The sequence below is a fragment of the Equus quagga genome, chromosome 8, assembly GCF_021613505.1.
Source record: "Equus quagga isolate Etosha38 chromosome 8, UCLA_HA_Equagga_1.0, whole genome shotgun sequence".
In the NCBI taxonomy this organism is placed as follows: Eukaryota; Metazoa; Chordata; class Mammalia; order Perissodactyla; family Equidae; genus Equus; species Equus quagga.
In genome coordinates this window covers 31,132,389-31,149,047 of record NC_060274.1, presented here as the reverse complement: position 1 = coordinate 31,149,047, position 16,659 = coordinate 31,132,389, and positions in this window count along the sequence as shown.

The following is a 16,659-nucleotide window of genomic DNA, read 5'->3' as shown; positions in this document are numbered from 1 at the left end:
CTGGATCGTCTGTGCTAATGGGAGGACCTTGGGACCCGGGTATGACCCCTCTTCCCCCCTCACCTCACCCCCGTCCCCTCCTGCAGACCTGTTGTATCTGGAGGGGCCTTATCTTGCTCTGGAAATTGTGAGATCAGGAGGTGTTAACTTAGGTTTCCTCCCCGGGGTTCAGGGAATCCTTGAGATTCTGCACACTTTATATTTGTGTGTGTGTGTATCTATATACATACATCTTTCTGGGAAGAGGGGCCTTAATTGTCAGATTTTCAGAGGGGGCCCTGACCCCTAAAGGTTAAGAATCATAACTTGGGGACTAATTCAGATCAAGTTTTGTTGATTTGATATTAACTTGAGTTAATTTAAAGTGATTTTGCATTTCCTAAGAGATTTCTGTTCTGTCGTCTTGGGATTTGGCTGGGTGGTGGGAAAATGTTAAGTAGAGTGAAAAATGCGTCATCGATGAGGCCGTGGAAGCTTCGTACAGCAGTTCAGAGCCCAGGGTGTGGAGCGGGACTGCCGGGGCTCAGGCCCAGCTTTGCTATTCACTAACTCCATGACCTTGGACAAGTTACTGAAGCTCTCTGAGCTTGAGTTTCGCCTCTCCAGAAGCCGTTGATACCCACAGTACTACCTCCTAGCGTTGTGAGGATTAAGTGAGCTGACGCACACAAGGTCTTTAGCACTACATAGGGTCAGCTGTTACTGTCATTTGTTCTATTACTCCGATCCAGATACACACACCTTCAAAGCCAACCTAACTGGCTGCATTAGTCATTTACTTCCTTGCGGCTTCACTAACAGGATATCTTATAGTAGTTAGGTTTTCATGTTATTTTGTCTTAAGAAGTCTGTAAATTCCTTGAGGACAGAGACGATTCCTTCGACTATTTTTCATACCTCGTGGTACCGAGGACAATATCTTGGGTATAATGAGTACCTTATAAATACTCATTTATGGATTATTGAATGATCGTATGTATACGGGAAGCAGCTGAAAGACGGACATGTTTCGTTCCATAATTTAACTGCTTTCTTATACTATAAGTAGATAGGGTTTTTTAAAGTATCGTTTCTGTAAAACAAAATTCAAACATACATAATATGCTACTATTAATGCTACAATCTTTCTAATGTATCTAAAGAAAGAATAAAAACATAGCCGGAAATAACAGTACCAGAGGCTCATACCTGAAATTTAAGCGCTTGGCACATTGCCTGGGGTGAAACAGGGAATGATTATTATTATCACAATGCTGGTTGTGCAATTATCACCTATTATTATTATCACAGAGCAACTTGTTCCAAGGGAATTCTTGACTCCAGCTTTAAAATGTTGAGAAGGAAGGAGAGGGGGCCGGCCCTGTAGCGTAGTGGTTAAGTTTGCGCACTCTGCTTCGGTGGCCTGGGGTTCGAAGGTTTGGATCCTGGGTGTGGACCTACACACCACTCGTCAAGCAGTGCGGTGGCAAGTGTCCCACATATAAAGTAGAGGAAGATGGGCACAGATGTTAGCTCAGAGCCGAACTTCCTCAGCAAAAGGAGGAGGATTGGTGGAGGCTGTTAGCTCAGGGCTAATCTTCCTCAAAAAAGAAAAGAGAGAGAGAGAGAGAAGGAAGAAGAGGACTATTCCCCGTTCTAACTTTTTCCCTTTGATCCTTAGCCTTTAGAATAAGTGTTATCCCCATTTTTGCTCACGAGGGACCTGAGGCTCACAGAGGTCATGCTATTTACCCCGGGAGTGGTGGAGCCAGGATTTAAATGCAGTGTGCCCGTCTCCAGGGCCCCAGCTCTCCTACTACACAGATACTATTACCGTGTAACAAATGGCCCCTACAGGAACAGTTTAAAGCAGTAAGCATTTGTTATCTTAAGTGGTTCCCAGTGTCAGGAATCCAGGGGCAGCTCAGCTGAGGCTGCAGCCAGGCTGTTCACTGGGGCTGCAGTCATCAGCTGCGGCTCCAGAAGTCGCTTCCAAACCCCCTCACATGGGTGTCGGCAGGCTTCGGGTCCTCATTGGCTGTTGGCCAGAGGGCTCAGCTCCTTGCTGTGTAGGTGTTCCATAACCTGCCTGTGTGTCCTCACAACATGGCAGCTGACTTCGTCTGTGAGTGAGGAGAGAGAGTGAGCTCAAGACAGAAGCCACAGTATTTTAAAACCAAATCTTAGAAGTGATGTCTCAGCCCATCTGCTGAACGCCACTGGTCACATAGACCAACCCTGGTAGAGTGTGGGAGGAGATTCCACAAGGGCGTGACTATGAGGAGGTGGGGATCACTGGGGGCCATCTTGCAGGTGGGCTACCCATAATACTTGGTCTAGTGGTTAAGTTCCACATGCTCCTCTTGGGCAGCCTGGATTCGGTTCCCGGGTACAGATTTATACCACTTGTCTGTTAGTGGCCATGCTGTGGCTGCAGCTCACCAACACAGAGAGGAAGATTGGCAATGGATGTTAGCTCAGGGCGAATCTTCCTCAGCAAAATAAATAAATAAATAAATAAAAATACTTGGGCTGATGGTCAGCTGGACAAGGTCCAAGCAGTGGCCATTTCCTGTGCCAAGTGCACTGGCCATTTTGTGGGGACTCTTGGGCTTATTCTTTGGGGGCGCACGAAGCTCTGGATGTCTACACTGGGCTGCATGTATACTTTGTATTGCCCAGCCTGACACCATATTTCTACACAGCCTGCTCCTGAAGCTCCAGCCCTGAGTATAGAAGGAGCAGAGAACCCAATGCTCCTGTAATAAGAAATTACCTTTTCTCTAGGAACCTGGGCATATTCATAAAGAGACCTGAAACGTGAACTCCAGCATATATCATAGATAAAGCAATATAGCCTCTGGCAGGAAGAGCAGTTTGATGGTTAAGGGCTCGGACACTGGGTCAGAGTCCCTCTGCCGTCACTTAGTAGGCGTCTGACACCGTAAAGTTATTTCTCCGAGCCTTAGTTTCCTGTACCGTAAAACAGGTCTAATAACATCTCCTTCATAGATTTTTTGGGGGGGGTGAGGATTAACTGAGACGAAGCACAATGTGGCTAATTGTATCTTCCAAAGCTGGTGACACCAGTGTGTACGGATACATATCACATCTCAAATGCTCCTCTTACACTGTGCCAGGAAAGGTGGGGTCCGCGTTCCCTCCTCTTGGGAGGAATTCAGGCAGATCTTTGTAACTGCACCAACCAACAGAATGTGGCCGAAGTGAGGCTGTGTGGTTTATGGCCAGGGCATAACAGGCAATGAGGTTTTCACTGGTTCTCTGTCTGGGGAAGCTTGCCCTTTGATCCTAGCCCCCATGCTGCGAGGAAGCCCAGGTCACACAGGGAGGCCCCTTGGGGTGTTCCAGCTGGCCCTTTGTCATCAGCCAGTCTCAATCATTAGATGTGTGGATGACCAAGCCTTCAAACGGTTCTAGCCTCCAAGTTCCAGGGTTCCAGCTGAGGTCCCCGGCATCCTGGAACAGAGATAAGCCATCCCTCCTCTGCCCTCTTTGAATTCCTGGCCCAAAGAAAACACGACAGATAATACATGATTATTGTTGTTCTAAGCCACAGAGTTTTGGGGTAACTTGTTATACAGCAATAGACAATATCCACAAGAACCCTCCCAATACAGGATCTGAAAACAGGTGATCAACAAATTCTGGGCTATACATTTTTAAAAAAATGTGTGCCTCATTCTAAGACACTTTCAAAAAACTGAGGGACCAGCCCTGTGGCTGAGTGGTTAAGTTCACATGATCTGCTCCCATGGCCCAGCGATTGCCGGTTCGGATCCTGCGTGTGGACCTAGCACCACTCATTAGGCCACGCTGTGGCAGTGTCCCACACAGCACAACCAGAGGAACCCACAACTAAGATATACAACTATGTACTTGGGGGCTTTGGGGAGGAAAAAAAAGAGGAAGATTGGTAACAGATCTTAGTTCAGGGCCAATCTTCCTCAAAAAAAAAAGAAAAGAAAAAACCCCCCCAAACTGGGCCGAAATTCTGTTTTTTCTCTGTTTTTTGCTTGAGGAAGATTGTCACTGAGCTAACATCTATGCCAATCTTCTCTGTTTTATGTGGGATGCCGCCTCAGTGTGGCTTGATGAGCAGTGCTAGGTCTGTGCTTGACAAGTGATGCTTGGTCCATGCCCAGGATCTGAACCTGTGAACCCTGGGCTCCTGAAGTGGAGTGCTGGGAACTTAACCACTACACCACCGGGCCGGCCCCAAGCCAAAACAACTGTTTCCTGATAGAGTTTTGGAGAAGGGACTTTTTGATTTTGTTTCTCTCTGGCTCCTTTTACACATCAGATTACTTCCTCTGAGTGTAAAGCATTGGAGAGCAGGTTTTTAGTTCTCTATCTGCTGAGGTGTCTCATGGATTTCCAGTCCATTGCTAGGGGTTAAGCCATAGCTGTTTGTGGATCTGGCTTATCTTTTTTTTTTTTTTTTGGTGATGAAGACTGTCCCTGAGCTAACATCTCTGCCAGTCTTCCTCTATTTTGTATGTGGGATGCTGGCACGGCATGGCTGACGAGTGGTGTAGGTCCATGCCTGGGATCTGAACCCGCGAACCTGGGCCACCCATGTGGAGCGCAAGGAATTTTAACCCCTTGGCTGGCCAGCCTGGGCTGATCTTTTGGCTCACTGGTTCACTTAGAGCTGGTTCTCATCGTTATTCAACAGGCCTCGAGGCTGCCCACATTGACTCCTTGCTCTCCCCGCAAACGAAAACTAGAATCACATGCACTTTCCTGACATTTCACTTCTTTGGAGAGCACAACCTTGATTTACCAGGCCCAGACGGCCCCAGGCGAGAGGGGCCCAGGTTGGAGTTAAGACTGTCACAGAAGCCCTGGCAGCTTTTCAGGATTCCAGGGTGTGGCCGTTTGTCTTCCCTCCAAGTGTCAGAAGGTAACACAAAAAGGGTCCTCCTGACTGTGTGTGTGTGTGTGGGTGGGGGTGGTGGCGTCAGAAGGCTGGGGGACTTATTTTGAGGTCCAGGTGCGCCCTGGCCGGGATCCCCCGTCCCCTGGTGGTGCCCAGGGCTGCTCGGCCAGCATTTGTATGTAATGAGGGCAGAGCTGGCAAAGAGGAATGTGTGCCTATTTTGTTTATTGCGGCAAAATACATATAACACAGAATTTGCCATTTTAACCATTTTTAAGTGTACAATTCAGTGGCATTAAGTACATTCACATTGTCGTGCAGCCATCACCACTATTTCATATGCAGAACTTTTTCACCATCCCAAACGGAAACTCTGTATCGACTAAACAATACTCCCCATTCCCTCTCCCCCAGCCCCTGGTAACCACTGTTCTGCCTTCTGCCTCTGCGAAGGGGACTATTCTAGTACCTTGTATGTTGAGGAATCAATGTTTAGCCTTTTGTGTCTGACTTTTTTTCACTTAGCACAATGTTTCCAAGGTTCGTCCACATCGTAGCCTGTATCAGAATTTCATTTGTTTTTAAGGCTGAGTAATATTCCATTGTGGGTATGCATCTCATTTTGTTTATCCATTCATCCACCAAGGGACGCTTGGGTTGTTTCCACATTTTAGCTATTGTGAACAACACTGCCATGAACACTGGTGTGTAAATATCTGTTTGAGTCTCTGTTTTCAATTCTTTTAGGTGTTTACCTAGAATTGCTGGATCACATGGTAATTCTAGTGTCCAGAGACCCAGTCCTCATTGTGGCTGAGGATCCATTTGCTAGAGGAACAGGACGGGGGATGTTCTGCTCTTCAGCATCCTGAGGGGCCATGCAATCTAGGCTCCCTGTGATCCCCCAGTACAATGGCACCTTGAGTTTCCATCGAGCGTTTACTTTGTGCCAGTTTCTGTGCTCAGCATAGTGTCTCTTACACTGCTCTATGAGGCAGATGGGTATCACCCCTGTTTTACAGACTAGGAAACTGAGGCATGGAGGTCTTTCATAACTAGTCTAAGGACACACTGGTGGCAAGTTCTAAGCTAGGATGAACCCGGACAGCATCCTGTTAGCTCCCGTGTGTTAACCTTTACACAATTCTGCTTTTCCGGACAGAGTGGCCATTAAATTAGTCAGCTGGGATTGTCTTTATTTACCTAGTAGAAATAAACATCTTATGTGGGATAATTATGGTAAAAATCAGAGAGGAGCTGGTTTTCTCTATATTTGCAAGAGTAAATTCTCCTTTCTACATTGGTTTTAAGAGTAACTCAGGGGACACACAGAGCTGTAGGGTCTTGAGATCTGCAATGAAATGTACCACTAGGTGGCAGTACAAACCAAGCTTTAATAATCGAACGGCTTTCTAAATCTGTGTAGTAAATTAAGCTCCTGGAAAGCACTTTCATCATTTTTGACATGATTAGGGCAAGTGTATTTAATTCAAAATGCGTTTTAATTACCTAGAAGAGAATCCACAAGCTTTTTAAAATCAAAAGACCTGAAAAGTGTAAAGGCTTTTGGAAGGAAAGCTGCTTCTAAAATTTTAGAAATTCCTGCTTTGGAGGAAGCCAAAGTTGTAAGTAAATGTTTTGACTTGGGAAACTGCACCAGCAAGATAAGCTCAGTTCTACATACTTCCAGGATCCTTTCGGTTCACCATCTTGGGTTGGCTAAGAATCAACCTTTAGTCCCTAATTGCAGATAGAACTGCCAAGTTAGTCCTTGGGGACACTCCTTTCAGTTAATACCAGAGAAAAAGCCAATATTTCAGTAATGCGGGATGCTAGGACTGACCCACAGGTTGGCTCGACATCCGAGCCCCTGGGCTTATCACTTGTGGTTGTGATAATGAAATAGATCTCACTCATTAAAAGGGAATTCCCAGCTTTTTCTCTGAGAGCATGAGCGATCATGGTGAAAAGTGAGGTAAATGCATTACTCGTCTCGGTTCACCAAGGTTTGGCCCTCATAGGACGAATTTTAATGATCTGACTGGTATCCTGCGTAGCAGAGAGAATTAATGTTTTATTTCAGAGAAGGTGGTACATTTGTACCTGGATGGTAAGTGTTCTCAAAATGGGAAACTGACTTAGAAATGGATTCCTTCTTTTTTTCTCTCTAGCTATTATATGCAAATTATTAGTCTCTTCTAGAAGGATCGCTGGGAACCAGCATCAAAGAAATAGAATCCAGCTAATCTCTCCGAGAAACTGAAGTTTCAGGACATGACTTTGTTTTTTTTATTGGCACCTGAGCTAACATCTGTTGCCAGTGTTCTTTTTTTCTCCTTCTTGTTCTTCTTCCCAAAGTCCCCCAGTACCTAGTTGTATATTCTTTTCTTTTTGGGGAAGATTAGCCCTGAGCTAACATCTGCTGCCAATCCTCCTCTTTTTGCTGAGGAAGACTGGCCCTGAGCTCACATCCGTGCCCATCTTCCTCTACTTTATATGTGGGACGCCTGCCACAGCATGTGCCATGTCCGCACCCAGGATCTGAACCGGCGAACCCCGGGCCACTGAAGCGGAAGGTGCGAAGTTAACTGCTGCGCCACCGGGCCAGCTCCCCTAGTTATATATTCTAGTGTAGGTCCTTCCAGCTCTGCTATGTGGGACCTCGTTTCAGCTCAAGGAGCAGTGCTAGGTCTGCGCCTAGGATCTGAACTGGTGAAACCCTGGGCCACCAAAGCAGAGCGAGGGAACTTAACCACTTGGCCACTGGGCCGGCCCCAGGACATGACTTTTGAAAGCCAAACTCAGGCTGACTCTTGCCTACAGACCACCAAGAGCTAAAGTATATCTGAAAGCCGTTGTCAAAGCATGAATGAGGACACCTGTGGTCAAGTCCATCCTCTGTGACCTTGTGGGTGAGTCACTCAGCCTCTCTGAGCCTCAGAATCTTAATTTGTTAAATGCGTGTAATAATACCTCACAGGGGTATTGTGAGGGCAAATGAGATAACGGACGGAAAGCACTTGTAAGCTATGTGGTGCTATTCCAAATACTGGCTGTCACTGCCATTATCATGTCAGCCCACCCAACTCCGTGGTCACCTCTACCCGTCCTCCTACCCCACAACAAAACCTGAAACCTGAGCGTCGCCTTTGTTCTCTCTCTCACGCTCCGCACCCAGTCAGTTTTCACTTCTGTCTCCATTTCCACACCCAGAAGACTCTCCTAAATGGACTTTCGCCTTCTAACCTAGCCGGGCTCAGCTCCATCCTGCTCACGGTTGAAGAAATAATCCTGTTAAAATCACATTGATTGTATCCTTCCCTATTCAAACATTTTCAATGGTTTCCCATTGCCTGCAGAAGAAAGTCCACACTTCACAGCAGCTGGAATTAAAAGCCACAAACAGTCTGACCCTCCTACCTAAATAACGTCAAGGAGAGGGCCACACAGAAATCAAAATATCAGAGTTGCTGCTGGTAAGTGCTAGACTGGAGGATAACGTATTGCGGATAATTTCTGCTTCCCATTCCTTCCTTCAGTCTCGACAGTGAGAAAGTCCCTCTGAGGCTTGCTTCCTCCCTGTGGTCACTTTAAGTGGATTTTACCAAACTGTCCCCATTCCAGCCTCCCCAAGGATTCCTGCACTCCCTCACCTGTCCTGCCATCATCATGATCACCATCTGCCATGACATTTATTCAGTTTACTTTAGGAGAGTCAGAAACTCATGACTCGCTGGCTGAACCTGACTCCTAGACGTGTTTTTGACCCTCACAATGTTGGTCTGCGCTGTATTTAACAACGTGCCACCTCCTCAATTTCAACTCTTTTTCCCAATCCATCGCTTGTGTTTCTCCTATTTCGCAAAGACTGTTCTTGTCAGTGTCACCAGTAACCGCCATAATTGCCCCATCCCGTGGTCTCTTCTCTGCTTTTGTCTTACTTGCTGTTTCAGCAGCATTTGACACTTACTCACTCTCTACTTCTTGAAATACTTTTTCCCCTCTTGGCTTGCATAACACACCCTTTTGTGGATTCCTTTCGTCCCCTTTGCTGGCTCCTGTCCTGGGCTCTACTTCTAAAGTCAGGGTGGTCTCATTTTGGTCTGGGGTCCTCTTCTCCATGCGTTTATTCTTCCTAAGTGATCACATCCAGTGTCAGAGCTTTAAAAGCCACTCTACTTACCATGTCTACTAAGTTTCTAGCCTGGACTTCTGCCTAGAACTCCACACGTCTACATCCAACTGCCTCTCGAACTTGACACCTCCACTTGAGTTTCTAGTAAGGATTTTGAATTTAAACTTCACAGAAAATGATTTTTAGCTTTCTCTCTCCCAAACCTCCTCCTCCACCTCCTCTTCCTATCTCAGTAGATGGCACCACCACCCACTGTCAGAGCAGAAATTACTAGCTCTCTTTCCTCATCTTCCACGTTCAATCCATCCACAAGTCTCATATTCCAAAAACGCGTATCTGTAGTAGATGCTGTGAGGTGCACCCCCTCCCCCCAGAGCCCTCATCAGGACTAGAGGACTTTTTCCCACAGACGCTGGGTCTGCTGCCACCTCACAGTCCTCTGCCCTCTCTGGAAATTGCCTTCATCTGAGGAGAGCCACCACATGCAAGGGCACACCCCTTCCTGAGGGCAAGCAACCCCCAAACGGTGACTGATGCTTGAGACCCGACCCCCTCGAGTAATGTAGGACAACTCTGAAAAGCCGTCCCAGCTTTCGTGCTCCCTGTGGGGTCAGCAGAGGCCTTCGTGAGACTGCATCGCAGCCCCACTTCTCCTACTGCCCACCCTGCTTCCTGCCTTTCCTTTCACTTCCCTTTCACGGGTGTTGATCTGGAGAGCCCTGCATAATAAATGTTGCACCCTGTTCTTTCTCAGAGTCAGCTTCCCGGGAAACCCAATCTGCAAAGTTGTCTCCAACGTATCCATCTCTTTCCTTCTCCGCTCTGACTCACCGCCTTCTCTCACCTTGCTTGCTGCATTAGCCTTGCTCCCATCTCCCTGTGCTCCTGACCCCTCCCATCCCTTTTCCTCACAACTGTCAGCAAGCTTTTAAAATATTCAATTAATTTTATCTTATTTCATTAGATAATATTGAATACAAATATGTGACATATATATGATTTCGGAAGCAGGAAACAAACAAACCTATGAACCCTCCACTCAATTAAGTTCTGGATCTGTTGAAGTCACTTGTGCGCCTTTCCTTGATTACAATCCCTCCCTACTCTCCAGAAGTAACCACAATCTTGAGATTTGTTTTTATCATTCCTGTGCTTCTGTCTTTCTAGTTCTACCATATAGGTGTTTATCACTAAACAATATATAGCTTAGTTTTGCTTGTTTTTGAGATTTATAAAAATGGGGCCTTAGTGTATCTGCTGCAACTTCTTTTTTGCCCACTCAGCCTTATGTATCTAATATAATGTAAACATGTACGGCGATGTTTGCAACTTGGGTTTATTCACTTCCATGCTGATAGTAGGATTAAATAATTGATGGAAGAATAAATTGTGAATAATCCACAACTTATGTCTCTATTCTCTGTTGATGAATATTTGTGTTTTCCGTTTTTGAACGTGTTTTTTGGTGCTTATGTGCAAGAATTTCTTCGGCATATATACACCTGGGAATAGAATTGATGAATTTAGTGTATGCAAATGTTCAATTTTACAAGATAATGCCAAATTTCTTTTCAAAGTGATTATACCAAATTTTATGCTCACCGACAGCATAAGAAACCTCATTGCTGCACAACCATACAAATACTTAGTATCATCAGACTTTTAATTTATGCTGATAAAATGGATATTATTATTGTGCAACTAATTTGCATTTTTTGATTACTAATGAGATTGAGTATTTTTTATGTTCGCCATTTGTGTTTCCTTTTCTGTTAAATTCCTATACACATCTTTTGCTCTCTTTTCCTTTTTTTTTGGCTTTTAGAAAGTAGATTTTGAAGAGTTGTTTGTATAGTCTGAATTGTTATCCTTTACCAGTAATGTATTTAACAAATATCTTCTCCCAATTTGTGGCTTTTAATTTTCTTTATGGAGTATTTTGATGAACAGAAGTCTTTTATTTTAATGTAGTTGAATTTATCAATTGTTTCCTTTATGATTTTTTGTGTTTTGTTCAATAAGTCCTTCCCTTTTCTGAGATTATCATTCTGGGTGATTTCTTTAGCTCTGTATTCTAGTTCACAACTTCTCTCTTCAGTTATACCTAATTTATATTTAGTTTACACATCATATTTTAAGTTTCAGTGATTGTATTTTTCAATTCTAAGAACTCTTTCTTTCAAATCCATGTAGTTATATGTAATGAACTCTTTATATTGTTCATTTTTTAGATATCGTCTTTATCTCTTTTACATATAAAGCATAATTATTTTATATTCTGTATCTTGTAATTCCAATATCTAAAATCTGTGGGGCAATAAATCTGTTGTGAATATTCTGATTCTCTCTCATGGTTTGTTTATTAGCGTTAATTATTGTTATTTAATTATTGTTATTGTTAATTATTGTTAATTATTGTAGTAATTTTTAAACCGTGAGTGCACACTTTGTTACGCTTAGTTGGTGAGATCTATGTTAAAGATGCTTTCCTCTAGACAAGATGTGTGCTTGTATCTTCCAGCTACCATGGCCCTAGCAAGCTCATATTTTTTGGTTTGGAGTTTTTTTGACCATATGAAGAGCGTAAGTTTGAATTCCAGACTTAAGGGGGCCAGGTCCATGGGTTAAAATTTTGAGGGGGGTGACTTTTTCTCTTTTTCTACCCGCCCTCCCCCCATCTAGAGCCAATGTGGAGATAGATTTCTTGGTGGACTTCTTTTGTTTGCTAGCATGACTACTTCCTGGGCTACCCTTGTCTAAGGTTGCCATCTTCAACGTCCTGGTTTAGGGTGGGATTCTCAAATTTAGCTCATCCACTTCCACTGGCCCAAAGCATAGTCTCCCGCTCCCTGCTCTGCTACATGGGTTTGTCTCTGGGCAATCCCAGTTTTTGCATTTGCTTATAGTTTATGCTCAGTTTCCCGTCTCTTCTTCTTCTTTTTCTTTTTTATGCCTTTGGGATTTCTCTTACTTTCTTGCAAGCTAAGCTGTGTATTAAAAATAAGCTCATTGCAATTTATCCAAGATTTGGTAGTACTGTCTCAGGAAGGCTTTTTAGAGTATATGGCTCATATTCCTAGAAACAGAAGCCAAGAGTAATCTTTTTTAAAAGTGTAAAATAGTTGGCATCACTCTCTTCTTAAGACCCTCAAGTGGCTTTTTCTCACACTTAAAATATGCCCCAACCATCCTGGCCTAGGAAGCCCAGAGCTTCTCCTGGCTCAGCTCACATCATCTCCCTGTGCCACTTTGATGTTGCTCCAGTCTTGCGACCTTATTCCTGCCTTAGAGCCCGCACATTAGTGGCTCTTCCTGTGTGGCATGTTTTTCCCCCTTTCTTCACATGTCTGGCTCATTCTTATCATGCTGTTCTCACTTTAAATGCCCCCTTTTCATAGCAACTTTCCTTAATTAGCTCCCGCATTTCTCCATCAAATCACCATCTTTTAATTCTCTCTAGGGCACCTATTATTAGCTGACATTTTCTCGTTTATTGTCTCTTTTCCTACCAGAACATAAGACCTAGAGGAGCAAGGACCTTGTTTGTCTGGTTTACCACTATCTTCAGAAGAGTTCCTGGCACACAGAAGGGACTCAATACACATTTATGGAATGACTAGAATCTCTTTAGACAGGACCCAGGCTCGCGAGTGCTCCACAGGACCGACTACTTCCTATTATCTCCCCAACCCAGCTTGCTTTGCTTTGTTTATTTACTTATGTACCTGGCCCCTGTAGGCATTTGAGTTTTCAATCCCTGCTCATAATGTTACTCTAATTATCTTCAGCATGTTGAGAGCAGAGGCTGTGTTTTATGTTTCTTTTCTTCCTTCAATGTCCTGCATATAGTAGGAGGGGAAGAAATTAACATTCATTGAATATCTCCTTCCTGTTGAGCACAACACACGTAATTTAATTTATAGCTTCATAACAACACTATGGGGCCAGGTGTTATTATTTGTGTCCATTCTACAGATGAGGACACTGGGGCTTAGAGTTGTTCAGAGTCATATAGTAAATGAAGGATCTGGCATTCGAACCCACCTAGACAACACGTACTCAGTATGAACTATTGCAAACGGGTGGCTCATTTCTGAGAAACAGGTGCCTGTTTCCAATTTGCAAAGTGGAGATTGAGCAATTAACTGGCATTCAGGTCAAGTTTTACTTGAATGGTCTGGCTATTTACTTATCAATTTCATTCCACTGAGTCTATAAGACTCAACTTGAGGTACGTCTGTATTTGGCTAGAAAAGGCTTTGGGGAGGGTACTCATGCCTTCTACATGAGGGTCCTGCATATCTGATAAGTGTCTGCTGTTGGCAAATATTATGGAATCTGACAGCAAGGAGATTTTCTGAAGATAGTTATTCAGTCAATTATCACCTGTCACTGGATCATCTGACAAAGACAGACACTGAATGCACAGAACATGTGCCACACCACCAAGCAATCTTTTAAACAAAAATCTTATTTTTATTTTTATTTTTTACAGAAATTCAGATATTCCAACAAATTTCTTTACATTTCCTGGACCTTAAAAAAATTACACACAACTTTTGGACACAATACAACAGAACAGAATGAGAAAGGGAGTCACTTGTGTTCTTTAAAAAAAGATAAAAACATACGTCTTATACTTAACATTTAGTGATTTACATGTGTATTACTATGTACAAATGGTACGTCATCAATGACCCATCTTCAGAGCACTGTGATATGCTAAATTACATTTAAGTTTTACGGAAAAAACTTTAAAAAACATTTGCATGTGTATAGGAAGCACTATTTCATTTTTGCAAACACCACTATTAGTGATGTAGGACTCCCAGTGGAATCTACAATTTACATGGATTAGAGAAAGCCAATCCTTTCTATTTTTATTGTAGATAAAATAGAAGGGTACCTCCCTTTAAATAAAAGATGAATTCTTGAAAAGTTGTGTGTAATTAAATTTAGTAAGTAGCATGTTTTAAATGCAGCGGGAGAGCTAATATTTAAAGCAACGAATAACTCCCAAAATGGCTAATACTTTAGAGAGAATAAGTATTCCCTTAATTTGGTTCTTTAGAATATCTATATCTTTGTGAATTGGGTTTAACTCATTTGAGCATACCTGTAACAGACTTTTAGCCATTTGAAACAAGCTCATTTATGGTGAAGAGGGCTCGTACTAGAAACACTGGCAAAAATAGGCGTGTGGTCCTAACAGAGCGAGGGGAAGAGAAATCGACCAGGATCTGTACTACTTCCGTTATCCTCCATCTGGCGTTCCAGTGATGTACGCTAACTTGATCTTAATTTTGAGTCTAAAAATGAAGGCATTTGACACGTCCATGTCTTCTGCTCAGGTATAGAACATGGTGTGGCTTACACTGATTACCCTGCCGTACACTTTAACTTGTCTTCATTCTCAAGCCATTGGCTACTTCAACATGAAATATTTTTCTGTTGTTGCATATCGGCAGGATATATGTGGAGGCTGATGGTGGGGAAGCCTGGGAGCAAAAGACCGTTGAGGATAACTGATCAGGTATAACTACTTCCAAATGCCAACAACTAAAAAAATTTGAGTATTTTTGGAACAAACGTTAGTAAACAAAAAGGCAACTTACTCCTACCAAGTTTCTTTGACCTGTATAAGTATATATTCATTTATTTCTAAGGCTATTCTTATTTATTTTGTTAGTACCACTTACTATCATTTAGAAGTAAGATTAATGGAATAATTTTTTTTTAAACAAAAATGAGTGCCTGTCAGTAAGGAAAAGAAAGGGTATCGATTTCTGATGACATGTATGGCAAAGAAATAGAAAAAAAAGGGAGATATTTTGGATGCCTATTTATAAAGTATTTTAAATTCCTATATATATACTAGGGGGAGTTAGAAAAAGTGTTTATTTGATAGCAGCCTATATATTACATGTGAGCATCCAAGTGAAGATGAGCTCTCTATATTATTCATGGTTCCTTGATGCTGTTTCCTGAAAGACAAGGAAATCTATGTTGCTGGGGAACCTGTGATGTTCAGATGTACTTCCTGTAATATACAGCTTGATGGAGGATTAGTATATGTCAGAAACACTTTCTCAGTAACAACTTGTACAGACAGATGAAAGTGAACACAGACTCGGTAAAAAGTTTGAATCGTTACATCTCTTAACGGAGTGGTTGTAACTAATTACACAGTGAAATAAATGAACGGCAGAGATGGCGAACCAAAGGTCATGGCTCCTATGAAAATATTCAGAGGCATTTCTAAGACGCTTCCTCAGTAAATGATGCTCGATCAGCCTCTTGGCTATTGAGTTAGGAATAATTTAGGATTGACTGCCTTTTTTAAAATAATGTTGAAAGATTAAAGCTTTTTGTTTTCAGTTTGATTAAAAAAGGACAGCTTACAAGCCTCAGTACATATATTTTACATGTTAATTCTAGCACATTTATATTCCTCTTCCTTCAAATATTTCCTGAATGTGGTTTCTCATGAATGTTATCTGATCTTATTCAGTGGTAGTTTCCAATGAGCTGGTGTTTAATCCATGGTGCCATCTCCTTCCAGAACATGGCTCCCATCTCTGCCAATCTCAGTTTGGAAGTTGCTTTGACAAGCAAATGTTCAGTCTCGTCCATTTCCATCTCTGTACTCTCATGTCTCCCAAGCGTCTTCCTCCTTGATGTTGATGTACGAAAACTGTTATTCGATTTGTTTAGCTGTTATTTGATTTGTTTTGTGCTCATTCTAGAGAATACTGGCTTAGCAGAACTGCAGGGGGAAGGGGAAGAAGAGAAAGAGAAAAGAGAAAAAAATGCATCATTTTCTCTCAGAGAGATTTTTTCATATTTGTCACAGAAAAACCACAGCAACAAATGGTTCAAATACCCTTTAGATTTGTTATCAAAAGTAGACTGAAAAGTTTGAGGTTTCTGTTCCATTAAACAAACAGCCCTTCCCTGTAAGAGGGCCCCCTACAACCCAGACATGCCATTCCCTATGCCTGGGTGAAGATTACAGGCTGCTTTCAAGGAGCCAGCAAGAATGCAGAAGGATGCCAAGCATGAGTGGTTTTTCTGCCTGGCATAAAAAGTGTCTCACTTGAGGGTTTTCCTTTTCCTTCCAAGTTCTATTTATTTATTATATAATCAACATTCCAACAGCTACGAAAGAAAAGATTGTAAAGATGAATCAGCCACAATCTAATCATCTCGAGACACCAATTGTTTTCTTCCTATGTTTCTTTCCACTCCTTAGCTAAATGCGCACTTGTTCTATATAGTTGGAATCACAGTATAGATGATATTTTAAACATTGTATTTAAAACAACTTTCTACATTTCCACTCTCTGCATTATCAGCATCAATTTTTAACAGCTGCATAATATTCCATTCCAGCCTCACCCCTTTCCACCCATGGTCAACATTCTATCCTCAACTATTTCACTACTGTCAGATATGTAGGTAGGTTTCCGGTTTTTTTGTTATTATCAATAATGCATATGTGCATATAAAGCTCTATTTGTTCTGTTAAATTCTTTCTTTAGGACGGATTCTCAGGGGATGGCTGCTTTTCCTTTTCTCTAACATATTAGGGACCATGCCTGTATTGATACAACGAAACCACAAATAGGATGATCGACTCCATTCT